Source organism: Python bivittatus, unplaced genomic scaffold (genome assembly GCF_059951505.1).
Source record: "Python bivittatus isolate LINGU-HERP-01145 unplaced genomic scaffold, Pbiv_v1 ctg000330_np1212, whole genome shotgun sequence".
NCBI lineage: Eukaryota > Metazoa > Chordata > Lepidosauria > Squamata > Pythonidae > Python > Python bivittatus.
In genome coordinates this window covers 4572380-4597918 of record NW_028277058.1, presented here as the reverse complement: position 1 = coordinate 4597918, position 25539 = coordinate 4572380, and the positions used below count along the sequence as shown (strand labels likewise).

At 37.9% G+C, this 25539-nt stretch overlaps 1 long non-coding RNA gene across 1 annotated transcript in view; it reads right to left on the bottom strand.

Moving 5' to 3' along the window:
• The window catches only part of LOC148215883 (uncharacterized), a 51463-nt gene continuing 25924 nt past the window's right edge, over positions 1–25539 (bottom strand). Inside the window, exons 2-6 of the long non-coding RNA XR_015796308.1 lie at positions 22526–22744; positions 6138–6199; positions 3848–4037; positions 2187–2345; positions 1–176 (exon numbers count right to left, since the gene is read on the bottom strand). This is a non-coding gene — a long non-coding RNA (uncharacterized LOC148215883). The remainder of the gene's footprint in view (positions 177–2186; positions 2346–3847; positions 4038–6137; positions 6200–22525; positions 22745–25539) is intronic.

Here is a 25539-nt window from a genome sequence, read left to right as displayed (position 1 = left end):
TTTATTTTTTGCAGTTTCATCCTTTCATCTGAACAAGTTTCTTCTTTGTCCATCTTTGTCCGTCTATCAATCAATCAATCAATCAATCAATCAATCATAAAGGCAGGAATGTGGTGCTGTAGATAAAACTGGGACATAGAAGTTTTCTCACTCTGCAGCTTGAATCTCATGGGGTTCTGTTAGAAAGAAAGCCAATGTTGTGATGCTTGCATTAAGTTTTTCTAGGTCAGTATTAAATTACATGACAGGTAGTTTGGCACAGGCACTGTCCTCCATGTGCATAAATTGACAGCAGCATTTCTCCCACTTTTCAAAACATGAATATCCTTCTAAAGCCATTCTTCTCAACCTCAACCTGAAGAGAGATACTGTAATATAAATAAGTCTTATATGCAGCGTCTGTTGCACTTGGGGATATGCAGTGAAGTCCATTTATTTGCTTTTTAAACAAAAGAATTACTGTCTATTCCCTGGGACTCTGAGGCTATCTATCTTGCCTCCTTCCTTTTCTTCCAGCAAATTCACATGGAGTTGATCAGGCAGAGAAAAAGAGAAATGCCTTCTCTAGCCCAGATACTGGGTCACTCCCAGAATGACATAAACTCCTGAGGGAAGTTCCTATCACCACTGTGAAATTTCAGCCCATGGTGGAGAAGATCAGCATTCTGTTACCATAAATCAATACACTGTGTTAGCCTAGAAAATTTTTAGAAAAAAATAATAATTGCCAGATGGATGCTAGACATCATAAACATTAGTCTCTGAAGCCATAAGACTTTTCAGCTTTTTCACCAGTAACAGTCTAATATGCCTGCCCCATTGGAAAATGATGAAGCTGTGTGAAACAAGGGGGATGCTTGGCCCATTTCTTTAGATAGAGAATGGACTAACACCATAATAGCCAATGGTGCTTGTATTCATAGGGAGAAATGATTGCTGGGAAAAAAAGCTAAACACTTGATTAAAAACCTTCTTCTATGATCTCAAAAATACATCAGAGGCTTTTAAAAAAGAATTCATGGCTGTTTTAAAGTCCAACTTTCTAAGGCATATGTTATAACGATTATTGTTTCAAAGCTGGCCAAGCCAGAGGATATGAAATAAGTTCAAACAAAGACACTCCATGGATTTAGGAGGGAGAATTTTTAGAATTAACATTGTTACCCCCATTAACCTTATCATTGTGTACAACTTTCCCACATTTAATATCATGCAGGTATAAGACTTCAAAGACATCAGTGCTAGCTACATATTCCTCACAGTTATCTGTGTTTCCTCTGGCTATGGAGGTCATCAGTGTCTGCCATGCTATCAGTAGATCTAACAAAAATGTGACAAGTGAAGATTTCTACATTCTTTTGTTTCTATGCCAGAATAAAAGCTTCCCACACTACATTTATGGGTGCTAAGATGCCCTTAGATGTACATAGGAGCAAGCAAAAAGTTGCCAGTCAAATCCTTAAAACAGATGTCAGGACTATTGAGCCTTAAAAGCAGAGATAAATAAACCCATTAGAATGAATCTGGTCCAGGCATCATTCCAGTAGGAATGCAAAAGTTTCCTTCAATACCCCTGTTCTTCACTGTGCCCCATTGCCTTTTCCCCATTTGATCCATCTATTTTCATTTTTGCTTGGCTTGGCTTTCTCTAAATGAACATGAGCAGGATATACTCCTACTCATCTCTTTGCAATGTTTTTCTACATTTTGCTATCTTCTTCTTGCCACTTTGGGTGTTCTTCACTCTTTTCTGTTCTTCTTCAGAGCTCTCCAATTGCCCCGGTAGCTTCACAGCATCCTACCCGTGTCTAAATGCAGCAAAATATGTTAGGGGTGCGGGCCATTGAAATTGCAGTGTTATGTTTGCATGACACATCCAGTTAATGTTAAGGTGGAATCAATTAAACCAATTTGTTGGGTTCTATGACACACTGAAACTGCAACCAATCACACACAGCTTTGGGTTTGCCTGAAAATATTAGGCTAAATGTTCTTGGCTATGTATGTCAGACAAATAGAGCCTTAAACTCCTATTAAGCTTTAAAGATGGGAGAGATGGGAAAAATGAAACAAAGATCATGGATAGTCCTGGCCAATAATCTTAACCTGATAAAAGGGCATGCAGAGACCTTCAAGAATAGGAAAATACTATTTATAACTCAGAATGTTACTCATGCATACTTAACTGAGAGTAAGATGGAATCCAATACCATGTAACCAGAAAGCTGACCTGTTCAGTGCTAGGCTGTAAGAAAAACAGACTACTTTTCAGGAATGAAGATGATATATAGACGGACAGACAGTCATGTTGTGCTGATCTTTGAAGGAGGGTCTTGCTTCTTTCTCTGAAGAGAAAAGCAAAGTGAGAAAGTTGCTTCACTTGGCTTTCTCCAACAGTTCCAACAGCATGAAGAGGCTTATGATCACACATTGTTATTGAAATTTCTGATCAAGTATTTAAGATGATAGAAAATACTGTTAAGCTAAAGTGCAGCAACTCTTTGTTTCACTTGGGAGAATCTCATCATTGGGACTGGGATTAGTAATAGCCTGATAAAAGGCTTTTCTAGCCCTACTTTAAGATACGTGATCTTGATGGATATTCAACAGGTGACATCTAATACAGTACAATCTTCTTGGCCATTAATTTCATACATTCAATTAGATGTCCATTTTCTTGAAAGCTTAACTCCCCCCCCACACACACAAATAACCACATATATTCCATGGAAAATAGATATACTTTGAACTGTCTTTTTTCTACTCTTGCACTTTTCATGACAACCAACTACCCAGAATAATTTAGCAATGGAAGAATTTGATCTCCAAAAAGTTTCACCTGCCAAACTAGTAGACTGTTGTGAAAGGTATGAGAGTAGTTAGTAGGGTTAGGGAAAGGGAAAATAGTCAACTATAATGGTATGTGGGAATGACCTTGGGAGACAGGGGGAAGAGCCATAGCCAGGAGAATAGTCAGATAAGAAGCAGCTTAACTCATTGCAGGAATGTGGGCATGGTAAACATCTCAGAAGGGACCCTCCCTAGTTCTTGGGCTGTAAAGATGAAGGGGGAGAAATTTACTTTCAGACTTGCAAGATTCTGTTAATGTAACCTTACAATAAAGTAGAATTAGTCCATCTGGCTATGCTTCCTGTCTGAATTACCTCGCCAGGCTGACACCAACCTAGCAATAAAAGCCAGTTTTGCTAATATCTTAGGCATCCTATAGTATATCGCTTCTATAGAAGTGTTCACTTCACTTACAAGGGGTTCACGTTAGTCACCATTGTACTAATTCAATGGCTTGGTTCATATATTAGGTTAGCATAAATATCCAATACATTGGTGTTGTGCATCTAGACATCATCACACAAATAACATAAATGAAGTAACTGGAATTATTAGCACAAAGACATTATGACACATGTGACCTTTCTTACTCTCCATCTTGCCTCCCCACCCACCCATCCACCCACCCTGCTGCTCATGATGTTAAGTCACAACTTTATGGTTGGGTTTGTTCACTAAGCCATGAACAAGCAAACCACATCACACTGTTAGCCAATCAGTATCTTTTGGCTGACATTCTCCATCATATAATCTATTCCTTGAGGTCTAGCTTTGATAAAGTAGCTGTTACTTTGTACAGAAAATACTGATATCAGCCAGTATTTTACTGTTAACAATTGAAAACAAATGTCTAAAAATGTTGATTCTGAATGTTATTTCTGTGCAAAAATTTGTCTCAAATCTGCAATGAAATACTGCTATGTCTGTTGCTAACTTTTCTTGAAAGAATAATTTCCCTAAAACATATGTCCATCTCTTCATGCTATTTCCCCCTTACCTAATCAAAATAATCTGTTAGATGAAGCCATGGAGAGGCCTTTCAAGCTACTTCAACACAGTAGCTTCATTTTCACCAAAGCCTAACCAGATGACTTCTTCCATGTGGTAATTTAGCGACCTCTGTTGGTACAATGGAAACACACTGTCTTCAAAAGTGGAGATGCTTTTCAGGCACTGTTGACAGGTGTCTTTAAGAATGGAAAAAAAAAAAAGACACAGGCTCTGAAATGTTCCACCAGGCAGAAAAGGATTCCGTTATAAATAAATCATGACAACAGCACTGTCTTATTACTTCTAGAAGCTCACAAGGCAAGAGAGAAGCTGAGTGTACAACATCGATTTACCTGTTACAACTCAGACCTGAGATTTTTTTTTTCATTTTTCCTTAAAACCAAACACAACACTGCTATCTCTCTTTTTACAATCAAGACAGCACCACCAACTAAGCATTATGGTTTGGATGCTCCTCTTCTTGTGACCAACAAGCCAGCCACGCATAGCCTATTCTACTCTTTTCTTTCCGGCATTCGCTTCCTTCCACCAACAATCAATTTTTTATCTTAATAATCTTGAGCATTATTTTTGCTCAAGATTCATTGCATGTATACAAATCCTGGGGATTTCCAACTCCCCATTTATTCCCATTAGTAGGCAAATGCTGCCATTCAGACAACTGTGATAAATTTTACTGTATCTGAGGTTGCAAGAGAAACCTTGGAATTCCAAATATTTGGTCTAGAAACTGCAGCAAAGTTGAAAGGAGGCAGACTTTAAATCCATCCAAAGTCCATGTGTTTTAACAGCTGGATTAGATTTACTAGGAGGCATACCTGCCTATTTCATCCAAAATGTGCTCTTTATTATCCTCATCATCCTGATAAAATAATTGTCACCATCAGCAAAATAAATGTTTCATAGTCTATAAAAGCAACTCATTAAAAAAAAATTAAGAAATGCAAATATATTTTAACTGGCCTAGTTTTTATCATCTGGTCTAAGGAGATGAGATGCCAAGGAGACTTGTATCCCTGTTACAGTTATGTGAAGAAGAGAGATACTGACAATATTTCTATCTTATGCCACAATGATTAAATGCACAGAAGCACCCTTCCCTGCACCTGATTGTCTCAGAAATGACATAAAATAACTCCATTTTTGTGTTTGCAATTTCCAAGTTAAATTTCATGCCATTTCTATGATGTGGCTTGTCACAAGTGTGTCAAGTATATGTTTGCTAGAATGTGCATGATTTACAAATATGGGTATAAGAGTATATATAAACAATATGCAGTTTAATATAATTAACACATCTATATAAATACTTTATATATAAAAAAAGAACAAATCTCTTGCCCCAATCCAGTTTCACTTCTCCTTTCCAATCTTCTAACCCTAACCGTAACCCTTTCTTCAAGGTTTTTGATACTCTTGTTGCCTTAGACCAGTTAGATAGGATAAATAACTCTTTTTTGAATTCTAAAAAGAAGGGCTGTCATGGTTTTGTCATTTACAAAGCAATAGAATCATCAATTCTCAAATGAGGCCCTGGAGCTCAGTCTTGAACTCTGATTTGCCTAGGCTGAAAGACATCTTGAGTGAGTCAGAAACACTACATTGAAAAGTTTCTTCCTTATGCTACCATGTCCTTTTTCCTGAATTAGGGTAAATGATGGACGGACAAATAATTGTCTTTTGCAAAGACATGAGTAGAACATCAAGCAGTAACGCTCATAATTAGAACCCTGAAACAAGACACATTATGAGTTGCTCATGCAGAAACTGCACTCATGTACAGTACTTACTGAGATTTCATTAGAAAATTAAATTAGGGCTTTGAATATGTCATGCACACATGGAAGTTACATTCTTTCAAGTATAATTAAGCAGAATCTCCAAGACCTTGGGTGCATTTGACACAGTTTGCCTGACTGTGATGTTCTTCTTCATCCATAAACTAGCCATTCAAAGAAAACATTTCAGGATGTCTCCTGTTCAACTTCTCTGAAAGAAGCAATGTCTCACCAGCCAAGCCAGGAGCTGCTCTGTAAGGCTGAGAACTAGCAGGTGGAGAAGCTACATGAGCATAGGAGCTGACTGAAGGATGCAGTGAACTAACAAGGAATAACTTGAGAAAAGGACAGAGGAGCAAGTAGGTTTCAGAACAGCCAGTGTGTCTAAGGGTTAAGGTATTGGATTAGAACTAGGGAGACCCAGGTTCAAATTCACTTTCATCCATGGAAGCTCACAGGAGGACTTTGGGCCAGTCTCTCTCCCTTAGCCCAACTTACCTCACAAAGTTGTTCTGGGAGAAGATTGGAGGAAGGACTGTGATGTATGCCATCTTGAGCTCCTGGAGATATGGAACCATATAAATATAGCAAACAGACAAACAAATACATAGGAAAAATCAAAGTATTTTATATCAGCAATAGCTATACCCTAGAATGGGCAAGAACAACAGGCAGGGGTTCTAAGGAGAATAGCTAGAGGAGAAGAGGCAAAAGGAATAGGCTAGAGTAGCAATGTGCAACACCAGCGAGCACCCTTCCCATTCAGTGATGTCACTAAGCCTGTATTCTGCACCATAGGTCTGAGGCTTTGTGGCAGCGATAACAGCAGGCCAGTGGCAGGAAGCCATGATATGTTGTAAGGAAAAGGGCTGTGTTGGGCATTCTAAACTGCCACCACACCCATTTGAGAATCAAAATATTCCCCCAAATAGCAGCAAGTTGAATCCAATACCTCCACTGAGAATGTTCAACCAATGAGGATGCTGGAATGGCAAAAGACTCACTCTTTCACTCCCCTAGTGGTTACCTTGAAAGGCAGCATCTGTTTGTTTGACAAAATTCAATACACTGGTTCACTAAAATTAAAAGTCTGGCCAAAGAGATGAGACATTACAGAGTTCCTAAAAGCTGAGAGTAGGAGCCAAATGCATATCTTCTTGAATTTGCACTCAAGCAACATAAGAGAAGGCGACTATATAAATGTGACATAGATAGATAGATAGATAGATAGATAGATAGATAGATAGATAGATAGATAGATAGATAAGGCCCTCTTCCGTGTCCCAGAATGGCCAGCTCTTGAGAGCAACAGCATCTTTAAAAAAACATCTCCTTCAGGTCTTAATAGGACAAGTTCATCCTGGGATAGAAAGTCTATTAGACAGTCAGGCTGTAAGTCAGTTAAATTCATATATGTTAAGCTTGAGTTCTGTTTCTGATCTTGGCCCTTTTCCTACAGAAGAGATCCCTTAACATAAACAATCAAGGAGAAAACATTGTCTAGGTGTTTTAAAACCTAAAGTGCTCACTGCATGATAACCTTCCACACATGTACCCCTTTCGGCACACACACACTGCCATCACTCAAATGATGTTTTTCTCCTGCAGATATTAATACAATCAGCACAAATGTCTGCCTGAAAAAAGTGCCTTGTACTTTTGTACACAGGCTGGCTTCCACATAAGCAATGAATTTATAATGCTTGAACAGGAGCACTGTTATACAAAAGCTGTATGAAATATTCCAGCTTAGCTACTGTTCTAGTTGGTAAAGCAAAATACGACTGCATATTCATGCACTAATTTTACTTTAAGATGCTCTGAGGAAAAGAAATTACATTGCCAATATTTCCTAATTCTTCTGAAATTTGGTAAGTAAAGAAAATAAGATTCCCCTGAAATTTAAATCAATAGTTCTCAATTATTTAGAGAGATGTTTCTACTCTCAAATAATTGAGTTAGGAAAACTACTGTAACTGCTGTTAACACCTTCTGCATACATACACACACACACACGCACACACACAGACCTTGCTCTTGTCACAACATCTCCATGGCCCACTGTGTGATCTTTGCAAATTTTATGTTGCATAGCATCAAGAAAAAGGTTCAACATGGTGTTGCTATATTTTTCTCCTAGGTATAATTTATATTCCAAAATCCTCACTGAAGGTAGGCCATCCTCAAAGAAAGAAACAACATTGTGAAGTTAATTGTGCCAAGAAAACACTTAAATCCTTTCTATTAACCCCTTTCTATTAACCCTTGCAAAAGCCGTTGTTCCCATTTTGGTATTCTTCCTGAAGCTGATACCTCTGATGGATCACCAGTTAAATAAAAATGTTGACATCATCCATAGAATATTGATTTTAAAAAGCCGTTTTTCACAGGTTCATCCTCAAGAGGTGGAAGAGAGAATAAGGGATATTTTTTAGGAGATCATAATTGTTATGATTACACTGCTGAATGGGAAAGCCAGGTGCTTTCCATCTATTACTGTGGAAAGAATAATAATTTCCGGTGGTGGCTTGTTTTTGTTCTTTTCATGAATTGCTGGAAGTATAAAATATTACACTATTCTTTTGTTTTTTGAGACTTGTAAAACCCCCTTTATAAAATACGGTCTGCCCAAAGTTAATGAACGTAAATATAAAATTCAGTATCAATATCATAAAATGATAAGCTAATTCTTAAACTCATTTAAGAGGGAAGCAGTTAAAAAGACCCAGTTCTGAAATAGAAACAACAAAATATAAAAACCAATAAAATAATAATAATAATAATAATAATAATAATAATAATAATAATAATAATAGTAATACCCTGAAACTACTCTGCTCTTATACATTCAAAGGTAGATCTATATAAAGTGCATTTTGGGGATCCAGACTAGAGATGTATGTATAAAGAGGTGGAAACTGATGTACCTACCAACTGCAGTTCCCAGAACCACGACTTTAAAGGGCTGGGAATGCCACCTGCCAGAGAACCAGCTTCACCCACAAACAAACAAACAAAAAATGTGAGGGGTGGGTGAAGCTTAGATGCAGTGCATAATATGAAAAGAGCTGTGCTGGTTATGGTCCCAGGTTTGCCAACCAGATGTCTATTAGATACCCACAAGCAGGATTATCTCATTACTTCTGACACTGGAAGTAATGTATAGGCATCATGGCTACTAGCTGCTGATAGAGTAAACTCTTTCATGAATTCAGATAACCCTTTTTTAAGGCTATCCAATTGTTCCTTGGACCTTGAAGCAACTGATCACCATGAGGTAACTTTAATCTCCCTACATGTTCTCCAACAAATGAGAGGAGAGCAAAGCCCCCAGAGTTTCTCTTCAAAGCGGTAACATCTTTGTCTTGCTGGTGGTTCTAATTATATATTAAATGTATCTTTGGAAGAAAATTTCATCCTGTTATTTTCATCATCATTATACATTCCAGATAGATTAAGAAAAATATAGCTACTGTGAGGTGTTGCTTAGAATGTTGGACTAGGACAGGAAAAACCAAGTGTCTACAAAACTCACTGGATGTCTTTGGGTCCATCAGATCCTACTAGGAGGCAAGCACAGAATTACTTAAGTCATAATCCTGGCCCAAGTCTTAGTAATAAACAAGAGTAAAAATATCTTGAACCTCCAATATTCAGGGTTTTTTTTAAAAAAAATATTTCAGTTTATTAAAATCACTCTAGTGGATGATTTCACTATCTACATTTAACTTTCCCGCAAGCCTACTAATATTTTTGATGCCTTTTTTCCTCTTAGAATATCTGGTAAAATAACAAAGCCTGTGTCAGTGGTCTATATCTCTTTGCATTAAACAGAGTAATAACAAGTTAATTGCTTCTACTCTACCCAGTTGTGATCAATAAATCTAAATGTAGTCCATTGTTAAATAAATTGCTCCATAACTCCTGCTCATATTGTCCTGTTCTTTTCTTGCTCATATGAAAGGAAATTTAAGACTATTCACACTCAGTAGAAGAGAATATATGTAGCTCAGGGTTGAACTGACCCTAACCCTAGGTATTACCTGACTAGGTAACATCATCAGTACTGAAATGTCCTCAAGCAAACAACCAAGCTCAGAGAACACCGCTACTCACATGCATTTCTGAACCCTTGTTTAATATCAAAGGTAAATCAAGGAAAAGAGAACTGGCAGAAAATAGTAAATAGGGTCGTTAGAATTTTGTCATGTGGCAAAATCAGTTTTTAACTCTAATCATTAACCCTAAGATTGATTAGTAACACAGCTACAATGTAAATCCCACAAACTTGCTATATCCATTGAATTAATTGTGCCAAATTGTTAGATGATCTGAACTTGAAATAAAATGGTGAAGGCATAATTAGTAAAGCCATTCCCACTTATCTGAATAGTACACAGACATATATTGCCCATGTCTACTTACCCTTTATAAAGTTTTGTGCCAGGTGACCAGCATCTATTCAGATGGTCATCTTGACAAAACAGTCCTCAATCATCTGAGTCAAAGCCTCTGTGATTGCAGTTAGTTTTGCATTTTGCTTAACACAAGTAAGAATGTAATGTAAATGTAATATCATTTTTGACATCAGCATCCCTGTCTTATACTTTAATCATCCTCATTTGAATGGACTATACACCAACATCTTTTCTTAAGCAATTGCAACTGTAGAACTGTAGAACCCCTAACTAAACATAGTGAGATTACTTTTGAGAGAACATATACCTCAGAGGCCATTGGGCCTGTCAGTTTAAATGTTTTGGTAGTCGGGCTGTGTGTTTTCAAGTTATTCGGAAGAGATGTTTAGGAATGCACAAGAGCTGAGGACTGCTTTAAGCAGCCATGCCTTTTTTCAGGCTTCTTGATGAACTAGGAAATAGATGTGGTTCCTCTAACGAAATGCATTAACAATGTGGCTGCTCTGCCACCAAATCCTAAGACAACATCTGAATGAATTAAAGATCAAGATTGCTAGAAGCAAAAAGAAGGAGTACAAAGTTTGTTTGACCAAGGTTAAAATAAGACATGTTTCTCTAAAATTCTGGGAACTCTTTATGGACTTTTTGCTGACACCAGGACTGAAATGTTAATGATTCATGGATTGTGTATGGATAAAGGATGTGTTATGGGAAGAAGAGATACTTGCATGTAATCTTATGGAGGGTGAAGAATTCCTAAGTTTGTTTGTACCTGTTGTGATGAAGATTGGAAGTCACTTCTTTAAATATTTCTTTTCTCTTTTTCTTATTTTCTCTTTTTTATTTCCCTCTTTTTTCTTCTTCTATTGCACTATTATCTCTTTCTCTCTTTTTTCTTTTCTTTTCTGAGTTTAGTTTGTATTATCTTCTATGGTTGTTGTTGTTTTTTAATTCAATTAAAATTATTAAAAAACAGATGTGGCTGCTCTAATGAATCAACTTTCGAGGCACCTGAATTCTATGCACAATGTGCTGCATATGCCCAGAAGATGGCTGAAGGACCAGGGCTTGGCAGGAATCAAGCACTGGTACTACTCTGATAAGTAGAAGAATTGACTTCTTTGCTACTCTGCTTTCGTCAGGTGATTTGAAAGAATCACCTTCAAATCAACACATAACATCAAAGCTTTGGATGGCCCTAGGAAAAGCTATGTAGTGGTTTCTAGCTATCTGTTTTCCTGCAAAACAAATGAGAGGTACATCATCTGATTTCCTCCTCCACCACCACCACCACCACCCTGACCATCTTTGTAGCCTTCTGAAACTTACCTCGGTGGAACAAGTTTTGTGATTTTAATAAAAAAAAAATTGACTCATCTTTCCCTTAGTCTCATGATGTACACAAGATGTTTTATATGATATTATTTTTTTAAAGCATCAGTGACCATTCAGCACTTGGGACATGAAGCCTGCTAAGAATATAAATCAACTCATCTTATCTTACCCTCAGGAAGGAAAATTCACACATTTTCATAGGGATAAAAAATCCACAGATTTTAGTGGGATTGACATCAATTGAGTGCCCACAATTTTTCAGAGACGATACCTGAAAAAATCTAAAGCTTATACCTCTGAACATTTGAGGAGGATGAAAGTGCTTCATGCTAAATATTAAAGTTTCTGGCTTTCTGTTTTTATTATGGGAATGCAGAGGAAGACAGAGAAAATTCCTGCCTCATAACTGTAAATATCATTTCTCAGAAATTAGTATATTTTCACATAAGTAAGGACAATATTTCAAAACTGGGTTTGTTTGCTATCATTAACACAGAATTAACCTTCCAATGGGGTTTTATAGCAGCTTTCCCTTTTAGTAGCTTGCTTTATCAGCTGTAAGAAAGTGCATTTAAACCAATAAAACTGATTCAGAGCTGATGGGTACATTTGCATCATGGCCAGAACATCAATCAATACCTTTCATTTTGTTTAAAGGCCAAGGGCCAAATTAGAGTTTGAAAAGTCCTTGTAAAATCTTTGGATAATTTCAAGATTGAGTCTAATGAAAGATTAATGAATACAGGCATCTATTTCCAGCCCATCTATTTACATGTGACTTCCAACTTCAGTCTTGCTGAGTGGCTGAGATGGCAATCAAAGTGAAATTGTCTCTATCTGCAAGTAATGATGAGGAGCTAAAAACTGTGCTACCATAAACAGTGGTGCTGTAGGAAAGGACTATTGGTTGAAGATCCAGAGTCTTGCAGATTGTTCCCAACAGCAGAGCTATATTGCTTTTCTTCCTCCCCTTACTTCCTTTCTGACAATTCCTGTGGAAGTATGGAAATATCAGGTGTGATTACGGGTTAGGTTTAGTTACTAGTGCTGCCACCTGGTAGAATATAAGTGGAGAAAGAATAGAGAACACAAGAACAGTAGCTGGTGAGAAGAGCAAGAGAAAGATAGGGGGTTGGGAGAGGAAAGGATGGAGAAACAGAGAAGTGAATATTCAGAAGTATGTACGCTCCCTCCAAGAAGTTATCTGACCAGGGACATCCTCCATCTTAACAATTCCATTGACCCAAACCATATTTACAGATTGAGTATCTAAATTCTGTGGGATAGGCTTCTAATATAACTACATTGGAATATGGTCTTCTCTTTCATAGTTGCTTGATATCAGAAGCATTTTAATGGTATCATTTCTTATCCTGAACACCAGCTGATGGGTTATCATCACTATTATGATGGACATGGTGCACCCAAGGCCTTATATTGCAGATAGTTGGTTTTTTGAGGCAGTTATTCAACATTATGAGAATACGCTTCATGTCTCTTTTGAGGTAATTGCTGCATAAATTAATGGTCTTAAAATACCTTCTCTGTTCCTGTGCCTGCTGTTTGGAATGAACTTCCCCCTACCTCCCAGATTCAAGATGACCATAACCCTAACCTAGCTTTGCTCCCACGTGCTAGGCCAGGATGTCAGGTTCTGTGGTTGGATGTGTATGTTTTTATTGCCAGACTTGATTATGTGCTGATTATGTCTTTGATTTTCTTGGGTTATTCTGCATTTTGTATTGTATGTATTCTTTCTTTTTTTTGAAATCTTGTACACTGCCCAGAATCACAGATCATCAGAAGGGCACCCTTATAAATCTTATAAACCAGCAAACAAACAAACATATAAATAAATAAATAAATACTATTAATTATCATTTGTGAAACCTGAGGAAGTGCTTAGAGAATTTCTGGCAATGTCTGGAGCGGGCAACTGAAATGTATTATTGGAAAAGGAAAATCAAAGATTCTTTTAAATGAGTAGTGATCAGTTTGGAGTTTGGAGACTGAACCTATATTCAGCAAAGATATATTTGTCACACAGTTTCAGCTGAGAAAAGGAAAGGCAGGATAATTGAAAAGAACTGAATACAAAGACAGCACCCCCCCGCCCCAAAACAGTTATGCATAATTAAACATGGCTTTCCTTCTTAGTTTAAGCCATGAAGGTTTACATTTTTATCCCTTTTCCTCTGCTTTATCTAGGCATCTCTATTTCAAGACTTGATATTAGCATTAGGTCTCAAAGCCTTTCTGGTAGGGAATTCCAGTTGCCAAAATCAAGGAATGTTAGATTCTATTATTAAAATATAGGATATACGATTCTGATAGGAAAAGTTGGGTCTTTCCCATTACATCCTAGGCTGTAGAGACATCTGTGTGGGTACAGTATGTATGTTGGTCAAGATGGTGGTTGTGGTTGAGGTCCCACCTTTTCTTTACTTGCATCATACACCCTGGCTTCAGTGCCCCAGGCTATGCGTCCTCTAGTCCTCAGGAAGGGTGCACAGAGAAAATGCAACCCAGACCAAAGAAGTCTGCCCACTTCTGAATTATCTGATTACATGTCCAGAAAGTAAGGTCATATATTCAATGTTGGCACACCATATGGCCATTCCCAATGTCCATGCATTCAGCAGAATACCTGAAAGTGCTCTTATAGCTGCACTTATATAAGGCCAGCCCCCTGTACTCAGCTGACTATGTGAACATCAAAGGACATGAGTAAAGGGACAGATAAATCTTGAGATATTGGCTAACCAACGGAGCATGATGCACACATTCAAATTGTCTGAAGTTATCTCTAAATGGCTGATTTTTTAGCACATTGGTAATTTTCCCCACCAGGATTAAACAAATGTGAGAAGAAATTATATTTTAATGAAATGATTTATGAGTTGTACTTTATATGAGTTATCTACAATAAAGTCTAGATTTTCTAGAATGAAAATTTTGTCATGGCTGCTTTGCAACAAACCACCTCTTTTTCCTTCCATAGAAGCACAGCATGATCTACTTTATAATGCAATTCATCCAGCCCAGCATGATTTACACTAATGGTTCTTTAACTATTGTCTAATATACTTCATTTTTTCAATCCATCCATATACTTTTGTGATTAATTAGAAGGAAATGGTTAAGTTAAAAAAAAAACACCAAAGTGCAGAGGTATGGTACCTTTGGATACTAGTGGTAACTCCTTGAGCTTGACAAGAGACAGTGAAATGGTTTCTTAAAGAGAAACCTGAGAACATATTCTAGCCTTCTGGATATCTAGGAAGAAAAATGAATTGGTTTTGTAAAATAACAATATTTAGGCTCTGTGTTCAAACTGCTGGCTGATACACACCTCATATTTCCCTGTGACCATCCACATCATGCTCATCCACAGGCATTTACAGGTTATCACACTAAATAATAACAGAAAAAGTATTAAACTAAATAACATAAAATGAAAAATTACATACAAAAAATTACCAAACTAACCTAGACGTATACCTGGCCAACCCAAATAAAAACAGGTTAGATTATTTTTCCAATGTTAGATAATATTCCTTTAGTTAATCACCATGCATGAAAAGTCCACCGTTCTTTACGTCTTAATAGATTCCAAGTGCTGGGAATATGGCAATCATAACTGTTCCTCAAGAATGTTGAGGAACTGGAAAGAGTGGAAAGAAGTGCAACAAATGATGGTGAGGGGGATTGGAGGCTAAATCCTATGGAGAATGGTTGAAGGGACTGGGAATGTTTAGCCCAAAGAAAAGAAGGCTAAGGGAAAACATGATAGCAGTTCTCAAATACCTGAAGAGCTGTCACAAAAAAGAGGATATGAATTTATTCTCCATTGCATCCAAGAGTAGGACAAGAACCAGCAGGTAGAACCTTTACTGAGGGAGATCCAAACAAGTGAGTTTGTGAGAGCTATTAAGCACTGAAACTACCTGCCTCCTGGATTGATTGATTGATTGATTGATTGATGATTGATACAAATTATACCTGACCTGACTCCCAATGATCCTGGATAGCTTACAACTAAAAAAAAAATATTACAAAACACAAAAATAACCATGAACAGCCTCAGAAACAATTTATAACCAAAGAAAATCCATCCAAGAGGAGCTCAACCTTCACTTGGCTCCAGAGCTGGGAAAATAGCTAGGTCTTTAATAACTTCCTGAACGTCGTCAGGGTGTTTTATGGGTGCTCTTTATCACTGGAGGCTTGCCAGCAAAGGCTGAATAGCCATCTGTCTGGGATGATACGAGGATTCCTGCCCTGGGCAAAAGGTTGGACTGGCAGACCTCCAAGGTCCTTTCTAAACCTATGATGATTCTAGGATTCTGCAGATTTTAGCCCAACATGTGGTAATAATAGAACAAATCCAAACCATACAAATTGGTGTTCAAAACTGCATATCCAGCTGCAAGCCAATTGTATCCAACTCTAAATAAATGACATCTGAGGAACCCAGAAGAGGAACCCCTTCATGGATCACTGCCTTGTGGTGGCGAAGGGGCTTGCGTAACTCAGTGAAGCCATGAGCTATACCGTGCAGGGCCACCCAAGACGGACAGGTCATGACAGAGAGTTCTGACAAAATGTGGTCCACTGGAGAAGGAAATGGCAACCCACTCCAGTATCCTTGCCAAGAAAACCCCATGGACAATGTTAAAAGGCTAAAAGATATGACGCCGGAAGATGAGCCTCTCAGGTCGGAAGGTGTCCAATATGCTACTGGGGAAGAGCGGAGGGCAATTCCAAGTAGCTCCAGAAAGAGTGAAGCGGCTGGGCCAAAGCCGAGAGGACGTTCAGCTGTGGATGTATCTGGAAGCGAAAAGAAGGTCCGATGCTGTAAAGAACAATATTGTATAGGTACCTGGAATGTAAGATCTATGAACCAAGGCAAGCTGGATGTGGTCAAACATGAGATGACAAGATTGAACATCGACATCTTGGGAATCAGCGAACTGAAATGGACGGGAATGGGTGAATTTAATTCGGGTGACCATTATATCTACTACTGTGGGCAAGAAACCCTTAGAAGAAATGGAGTTGCACTCATAGTCAATAAGAGAGTGGGAAAGGCAGTAATGGGGTACAACCTCAAAAACGACAGAATGATCTCAGTGCGTATCCAAGGCAAACCATTCAATATCACAGTCATCCAAGTCTATGCCCCAACCACTGATGCTGAAGAAGCTGAAGTTGACCGCTTCTATGAAGACCTACAACACCTTCTAGAACTAGCACCAAAAAGATGTCCTTTTCATCATAGGGGATTGGAATGCTAAAGTAGGAAGTCAAGGAGTAATCGGAATAACAGGCAAGTTTGGCCTTGGAGTACAAAATGAAGCAGGGCAAAGGCTAATAGAGTTCTGTCAAGAGAACAAGCTAGTCATAGCAAACACTCTTTTCCAACAACACAAGAGACGACTCTACACATGGACATCACCAGATGGTCAATACCAAAACCAGATTGATTATATACTTTGCAGCCAAAGATGGAGAAGGTCTATACAGACAGCAAAAACAAGACCAGGAGCTGACTGTGGCTCAGATCATGAGCTTCTTACTGCAAAGTTTAGGCTTAAATTGAAGAATGTAGGGAAAACCACTAGACCACTCAGGTATGACTTAGATCATATTCCTTGTGAGTACACAGTGAAGGTGATGAATAGATTTAGAGGATTAGATTTGGTAGACAGAGTGCCTGAAGATCTATGGACGGAGGTCCGTAACATTGTACAGGAGGCAGCAACTAAAACCATCCCAAAGAAAAAGAAATGCAAGAAAGCAAAATGGCTGTCTGATGAGGCTTTACAAATAGCTGTGGAAAGAAGGAATGCGAAAAGCAAGGGTGAAAGGGAAAGATATAAGCAACTGAATGCAGATTTCCAGAGAATAGCAAGGAGAGATAAGAAGGCCTTCTTAAATGAACAATGCAAAGAAATCGAGGAAAACAATAGAATGGGGAAGACTAGAGATCTCTACAAGAAAATTGGAGATATGAAAGGAACGTTTAGTGCAAAGATGGGCATGATAAAGGACAAAAAAGGCAGGGACCTAAGAGAAGCAGAAGAGATTAAGAAGAGGTGGCAAGAATACACAGAAGAACTATACAAGAAAGATCTTAATGTCCCTGATGTCCACGCTGGTGTGATCACTGACCTTGAGCCAGACATCCTAGAGAGTGAAGTCAAGTGGGCCTTAGGAAGCATTGCTAACAACAAAGCTAGTGGAGATGACAGTATTCCAGCTGAGTTATTTAAAATACTAAAAGATGATGGTGTTAAAGTGATCTCAATATGCCAGCAAGTGTGGAAAACGCAACAGTGGCCACAGGATTGGAAAAGGTCAGTTTATGTTCCAATTCCAAAGAAGGGCAATGCCAAAGAATGCTCAAACTATCGCACAATTGCACTCATTTCACATGCTAGCAAGGTTATGCTCAAAATCCTACAAGCTAGGCTTCAGCAATACATGAACCAAGAACTACCGGATGTACAAGCTGGGTTTTGAAGAGGCAGAGGAACTAGAGATCAAATCGCCAACATTCGCTGGATCATGGAGAAAGCACGAGAATTCCAGAAAAATATCTACTTCTGCTTCATTGACTTTGCAAAAGCCTTGGATTGTGTGGATCACAACAAACTGTGGCAAATTCTTAAAGAGATGGGAGTACCAGACCACCTTACCTGTCTCCTGAGAAATCTGTATGCGGGCCAAGAAGCAACAGTTAGAACTGGTCATGGAACAACTGATTGGTTCAAAATAGGGAAAGGTGTACGACAAGGCTGTATACTGTCACCCTGCTTATTTAACCTATATGCAGAGTACATCATGAGAAATGCCAGGCTGGAAGAATCACAAGCCGGAATTAAGATTGCAGGGAGAATCATCAACAACCTCAGATATGCAGACGATACCACCCTAATGGCAGAAAGTGAAGAAGAACTAAAAAGCCTCTTGATGAGGGTGAAAGAGGAGAGTGCAAAAGCTGGCTTGAAACTCAACATTAAAAAAACTAAGATCATGGCATCTGGACCCATCAATTCCTGGCAAATAAAAGGGGTAGAAATGGAAGCAGTAACAGACTTCATTTATTTGGGCTCCAAGATCACCGCAGACGGAGACTGCAGCCATGAAATTAAAAGACGCTTGCTCCTTGGGAGGAAAGCTATGGCAAGCCTAGATAGCATATTAAAAAGCAGAGACATCACTTTGCCGACAAAGATCCGCATAGTCAAAGCTATGGTTTTTCCAGTAGTAATGTATGGCTGTGAGAGCTGGACCATAAAGAAGGCTGAGCGCCGAAGAATTGATGCCTTTGAACTGTGGTGCTGGAGAAGACTCTTGAGATTCCCCTGGACTGCTAGGAGGTCAAACCAGTCAATCTTAAAGGAAATCAACCCTGATTGCTCATTGGAAGGATCGATAATGAAGCTCAAGCTCAGATACTTTGGTCACCTAATGCGAAGAGAGATCTCTTTGGAGAAGATCCTGATGCTGGGAAAGATTAAAGGCAAAAGGAGAAGAGGACGGCAGAGGATGAGATGGTTAGATAGCATCACTGAAACAATGAGCATGAAACTGAGCAAACTCAGGGAGGCAGTGAAGGACAGGAAGGCCTGGCGCAATATGGTTCATGGGGTCACGAAGAGTCGGACACGACTTAACGACTAAACAACAACAACAACAACGAGGAACCCAGTATACACAAAATAGAATTTTTTTGCATTAATCTCATTTTAAGATCAAAAGAAATAACTTCGCATTCCTTAAGGTGACCTGCTCCTTTACAAAAATAGCACATTCCATCTTGTTATTTAAAAGCACACATAAATAGTTAATGCCAATTTCATAAACTTCCTTCGGTTTCTCATAAAAGCAGATTACTGGTTTAGGAGCCTCCATAGATTCCTCCCAAGCCTCTAACACTTGTGGAACTTCAGAGGCAGGGTTGGCATCAAGACCAAGCAAACAAGTGACTAAGCTGAAAAAACTGCCAAGGAGCACTTTTAGATAAATCAAACTTTAAGTTCAGCAAAAGCTTTCAGTTCTAAAAACAGCTCCATCAGAACTGACAGTGCAAAGTAATGATGTTGTGAAGGCCTATTTTACCAGCTCTCTTTAATTTTGGATGATCACATAGTATAAGCTTTTCATGGCTAAAAATGGCAAATTGATAACAAGTATTGAAATGAATCTCCCTATCAAGACACACAAAAGCAAAAAACAAAACGAAAACAAACACAACCCAAAAACAAAAAATCCCAATACTTATCAGAATGCCAGAGGATCATATAAACACTTTCTAGATGATCCCAAAGAGGACCTTAAATCTGAAGTTCCAGCCAATAATTGAAGCTAAAACAAAATTCCCAATGATAAACCTGAAAGCATGGAAAGTTAAATCCATCTTTCTCAACAGCTAATTGCAATTTACACAGTGAAAATCTTACATAATGCCCCTGCCAGGCGGCTGTGAAAAAAGAATCCATAAATTTTCTTGAAAATATGCAAAGGATTAAAAACAGGAAGACCTGCTAGGGTGCAAATCAAATTCATCTTGATCACAACTGTGTTATCTGAAATACTCAAAGGAATATTAGATCATTTTTCTAAAGCTTCTTTATTTCTAGTCAAAACTGGGGATACGTTCAAATTTACCAGTTGAGAAAGTTGCTTAGAAATACTTATACCAAATTAAATGACAGAGTAGAAAGCAATCTAAAGTCATAGTCTCTATTGTCCAAAATATTACTGAGTCCAATGGTATAAAGTCCAATTTGCTCTAATTTATGCAGCATTAGACACATGATACCAAATTTATGTATTAGCAAAATACGATAAGGAACGACAGCTTATGGACTATCTATAAAATACATCATTCACCTACAACAATATTTTATACTCTGCTTTCCCTGATAGGTTCCCATTGCTGTTTTTAGAATTTCTAATAGCACAAGCAAGAGATCCTGAAGTTAAATCCAGAACTTTAATCAAACATACCTTAAACAAATGATCATGTGTGATTTAGAGTCTAAAGAAAATATCCCAGAGCTATGAAATTTTGGGGGAAAACCATAATAAATCAGCATCCACTGTAGAAACTTTCAGGTAAGCATAACAAAATTTTCCTCAGTATCCAAAGAAATTAACTGCTGGCTTCTGTTTTGAGTTACAGCAATTAATTCAGTTAAAATATAATATCTTTTGATGACCCTCTATAGATACAGCTTCACCTGGGTACAAAATAATTAGAAGAGCAAACTATAGTATATGGGCTAAGTTAATTATTAAAATCTTAGCCTCCACATTTATCAAAGAAACACTCTACAGTTGGGATAGATAGTAAGAACTACTTTAATATTTGCCTCGCTGAAACTAAGTCTTAATTGAAAAATCTTCACTGTATATCTCCAGTAAAATAGGACATAAGAACCCCATATACTTCTGATACCAACTGACTGGAAAATGAGCAGAACCAAGAACGTTTCCGCTTTCAGATATATAGTAATAATCATAAGTTCTTGAAAATAAAAAATGAGGTTAATAAATTTGTCCTTAGTCTCTGATTCTGTCAAAAAGAACAACAGTGACAGACAGAGAATCTTTTTCATTCTGCTGGTGAGAAATTGCAACCATGCAACTGGAGTAGAAACGAAACAGCAACCTATAATTTTTGGGTATATCATGAATTGAAGAAACAAAACTCTGTTGTGTAATATAAGTCTAAAAACCAGTAGTGCACTTGATTTCTCTTCCCTTTTCCAGTATCATTGCCTGGAACAATATAATAAAAGAAACCATTTCAGCAGCATAAAACTTGTTAAGTTTATATTTAGCAGGGATCAAAGGTCTGTATCACTCAGGAAATGGATGGGACGTGTTAAAGACTTAACAGTTCTTTAACTTTCTCCTCTAGAGATTTAAGTTTAACTAATTGCTGCTTCTTTTTTATGAGAACATATGTCATAATATGACTGTACCCCTGCTATGGTGATGAAAATTAGTCCCTGATGATTTTTTTTAACTCTACTACCATTTTCTGTTCTGTTTGCTTGATAAAATCTTCTTCATTCAAGAACCATATGAAAAAACACAGACAAATTATTATTAAAAGAGACTTGTAACTTCACAGGAGCATGGTCTGAAATATTTACAGCATTTATGTCATGTGCCTTAACAAGGATTATGAAACCAAGAAATAACCTAAATGAAAAGAAGTGGAGAAGAAAGTAAGTTCTTGTTGGGAACAATTATTAAGAACTTGACAGTATATGATTTCCTGGACAGTCTTTAAATGAATGATGTACATTCAGTGGTGTTATACAATGACCTCCAAATCTGAGTATTAAAAAACAAGCTTCTTCACCTGATATTTCTTTATCAACCAAAAGTTTGGAAAATGTTCTGATCAAAACAAAATACCTATTATAAAGCTTTAGAATTATTACACACACACACACACACACACATATATATATATATCTTCCTGCAAGAACCATTTTCAAGAACATGACTGGTCATGAACAATAAAATGTCTGTTTTCCTTTTTCCCCCAAGGTAACCCTTTCTGCTCTTAAAAGGAATCTCAGTCCTCTAAGCACTATATTACAAAGGGAATGCCCATTAAAATTAATTAATGTTAAAAAGGGAGGGTGGGGGGGAGCAGCTGCTGTATTTGTATGACAAAAGATGATAACCAAAAACAAACAAACAAATAAGTAAAAATTGCACTCCTGAATCTGCTGAACATCCTTTAACACCCCTTCCACACTTCAATAGTTCCATCAGTTGGACTTTGAGACTTACAAGATTGGTGTTAGCCTTGCATGGCAGTCCAGACAAGAAGCACACTTACTTTCACATGTGTGAAAGTAGAAGGCTACTTTATTGTAAGGTTACATCAACAGATCTTACAAGTCTGAAAGTACATCTCTCCCACGTCACCTTTACAGCCCAAGAAACTAGGGAGGTTCCCTTCTGAGATGTTTGCCACGTCCACATTCTGTGGGCTAAGATCATTCTGCCACTAATCTGACTGTTGCCTTGGCTGTGTCTCTTCCCCCTGCCTCCCAAAGTCATTCCCACATACCATTGCACTTACAGGGACAGACATACCTGCTTTCTCAGTCTTTGGAGCTGTCATTGGAGAAAGGGATGAAGATGATGGCTGAATCATCTGGGATGACTTCCAAGCAGCCCACAAGCAAACTCTCTCAGAAAGCAAAACATAAGATGATCACCCAATCAGGTTTAAAAAAATTGCCATGGGTGATGAAATGTACTGATGCTGTTCTGAATCCAGCATGATCTTGCCCAGAAGCCCACAGGCTATTCCTGAGAAAACAGAACCTGGATAGTAACTAGGTCAATACAAACTCTATGTTCATTTTTCTTTTCTTTTTTTTAAATAACTTTATTAAATTTTAAAATAGAAACAGTAAAAACTAACAAAGACTAATATTAAAGGAAGAAAATAAGAAAAAGAAAGGAAAATTAGAAAAAAGAATGACCAAGCTCAAAAGTGCGAAAAAACAAGAAAGAAAAAGAAAAAGAAAGAAAAAGAAAAAGAATTGACTTCTGACCTTCCTCATAACAGATATAAGTAACAGTGTACATCAATCTCTTGCTCTAAGTCGGAAGTTGAAAAAAGTTTCCAATTAAACAATATCTTTTCTCAAATCAAAGCCATCAGTTTCTCCACCTCAGCCAACTCCATCAGCTTCACCATCCATTTTTCCATTGTAAGTAATGTCATATCCTTCTACCTTTATACATATGAAAAACCTTACTGCAGTTATCACATATAAGAACAAAAATTCCATAAATTTAATAACAAATATATTTTAACCTTAGTCAAAATAAATCTATTTTATAATTTAACTTATCATTTTTTCTAAAAAAAAAAAAAAAAAAAGGCAAATGAAATCTCTCCCCCTTCATACACAGATCCTTAAAACCTCATCATTCAATCCTGGTGAGAAAAGTTTGCCAGTTGTTCAAATTACAATAAAACACTATTTTTTCTTTTAAAGTTATAGTCCCAGAAATAATGAAAAAACACCAAGAGAATTACTTATCTGTTGCAAAGGAAGGTCTCACGTTAAGAAATAGTTACGTTCCAAAGTGGATTAGAAATTGGGTTTGGCCAGCTCTAGTGTCCATATTTAGGTTGCACCACAGCTGTGAACAAAGATGGATCCCCCGCCTCCCAGCCTCTCACTTGCAAGCTGTTCACAGAAACTTCTGTTTCTGCAATTAGTTTATGAGGAATGGCCATCCTGGAGACCGAACAGGTTGATTTCTTGCTTCTTCCTTGATCCGGAGCAAGCTGGGTGGCCAGCGCTTGCTGCCAGCCACTGATCCAGCTGCAATGCCATCTCTCCTCTAGTGGAGAGATGACTAAACCACCACTGTCCCCACCGGAAACCTCTATGTTCATTTTTCTAAGACTACAATACTTGGTTAAACTTCAAGTCTTCTGATATGGAGGCAGCCCCAAAATGAGATGCTCCAAAACTGGGACATCCACCTGGGGATGGAGGATCAGAAGAGTTGCCATCCACAATGGCATAATTGAAGTCCTGCCCTTTTTTACATGTGTGGCATATGCGAGACATATAAAAGAAAGAGCGAGTGTGGATTTGATCACATGGTTGCAGCTGCCCTCTTGACTGGAAGACCCCTTTTTACAGATTGGCTTCTAGGCACATATTACTATGTACATGTAAGTTTAGATATACAATAACCATTTATATACTGCCTAATAATGAACATTCCCTTGTAGGAATATATCAAACTAAATCTCTTTTAAGTTGATATCAAACTGTACATGTGAGAATATATTAAGCTAGTTAATGGCAGTTTACATCCTTCCTCATTTCTATAAAGACAAACATAGCAGCTTTCTCAGTCTCTGTGGCATCACCTTGGGGAAGGGGCAGATGATGGATGAATTATACGGGGTGCCTCTGAAGCAGTCAACAAATAGCTGAAAAATGCTTTCCCATGTGTCCTGTGGCTGTCTTGTATCTTTCAACTAACCCCTGGAAGGGAGGCTGCTTTAACAAACTGGCTCTTCCTATTTATTCTTGTGAGCTGTGAGAACTTCCAGCTCTAACCCCAATCAGATGATTATTTCCTTATTTTGTCATAGCAGAAACCCTGTGCCTGTTAGATACTTAATCCTCATTAATTTTATTTATTTATTTATTTATTTATTTATTTATTTATTTATTTACACAATTTATTAGCCTCCCATCTCACTTGTTCAAGTGACTCTGGGCAGGGTACAACAGGGTTAAAAAACAGTCAATAAATATATTAAAAAGTATAAAAATATATAAAAAATTAATATCTAACCTTCCTTGGCTGATGCCTAAAGTGAGCAGCTCTGGGGGTGGAGGAGGAAAGAGAGGTAGCAGGGCTATAAAACTTGTCCAGTGAAAGCAACCCCTTTGTGAGTTAAATTCTGAAGACCATCCTCATTTTTCAGGGTCACTGTGGCAGAGGGAAGAGGGGCCTCTGGTGCTGTAAGTAATTAATAGGAACAATTTAAATAAACATGATGATGTTTGTTTTGGTCCTGGAACCTTTTTTTAATGTCCTCCTGCTTCAGTATCTGTTCTGCAAATTCTAAATTAGCTGGAAATACAAGAATTTCAGAAGACACCATGTGAATTTTATGGGATGTGTGTGAGACGGAAGACCTTCTCTGTAGCAGTTCTATGGAGAGCGTGGGAGATGACCATGACAGAAATATGCAAGAATTGTTTCCTAGGCAAAGGGGGCTGAAAATTCTTTTAAGCCTTGGAAGCAAGATAACATTTGGAGGAGGCTCAGGTAGACAGCTCCCTGATTCATTGGGGTATACGAAGTGGGTGGGAGGAAGTACAGCAAATTAGACTTGCAAGATTCTGCTATTATACCCAATCTCAGTAAAGGTAGTTCCAGTCTTCCTATGGAGTTGATTTCCTGGTCTCATTTACCTAGTGGGGCTGACAAGCCCCCACTGTATGGAATAGTCTCCCCCCAGAAGTGCATGTAGTAATTCCATAAACAAACTGAAGCTATTTAATTCCGACTTGCTTTTAGATCAAGCTGATTGACCTATCTTGGGTTTTATCTTGGAT